Source organism: Tauraco erythrolophus, chromosome Z, assembly GCF_009769465.1.
Source record: "Tauraco erythrolophus isolate bTauEry1 chromosome Z, bTauEry1.pri, whole genome shotgun sequence".
Taxonomy (NCBI): Eukaryota; Metazoa; Chordata; class Aves; order Musophagiformes; family Musophagidae; genus Tauraco; species Tauraco erythrolophus.
This window is the reverse complement of record NC_141496.1, coordinates 44,694,105-44,694,387: the sequence shown is the minus strand read 5'-3', so window position 1 is coordinate 44,694,387 and position 283 is coordinate 44,694,105.

The following is a 283-nucleotide window of genomic DNA, read 5'->3' as shown; positions in this document are numbered from 1 at the left end:
AAAAAGAAATGGGGGAAGGAGGGGGGGGGAGGGGAAGAAAAGTATTATAAATTGTTTATATAAATACTTTAAGAAAATCTACCTTCAGTAGTTTTATTACTACTTGTATGTTTTGGTATCTGTTCTTTAATTTATTTTTGCATGGCTCTTGCATCTGTGAGGATACATCTGTAGTCTTGGCCAAATGGTACCTTGCTCCTATGTACAAATAGAATTGGAGAGAATTGGTCCTAACATTACTTTCTTTAAGAATGCTCTGCAGTAAACTCTACAAAAAAACCAA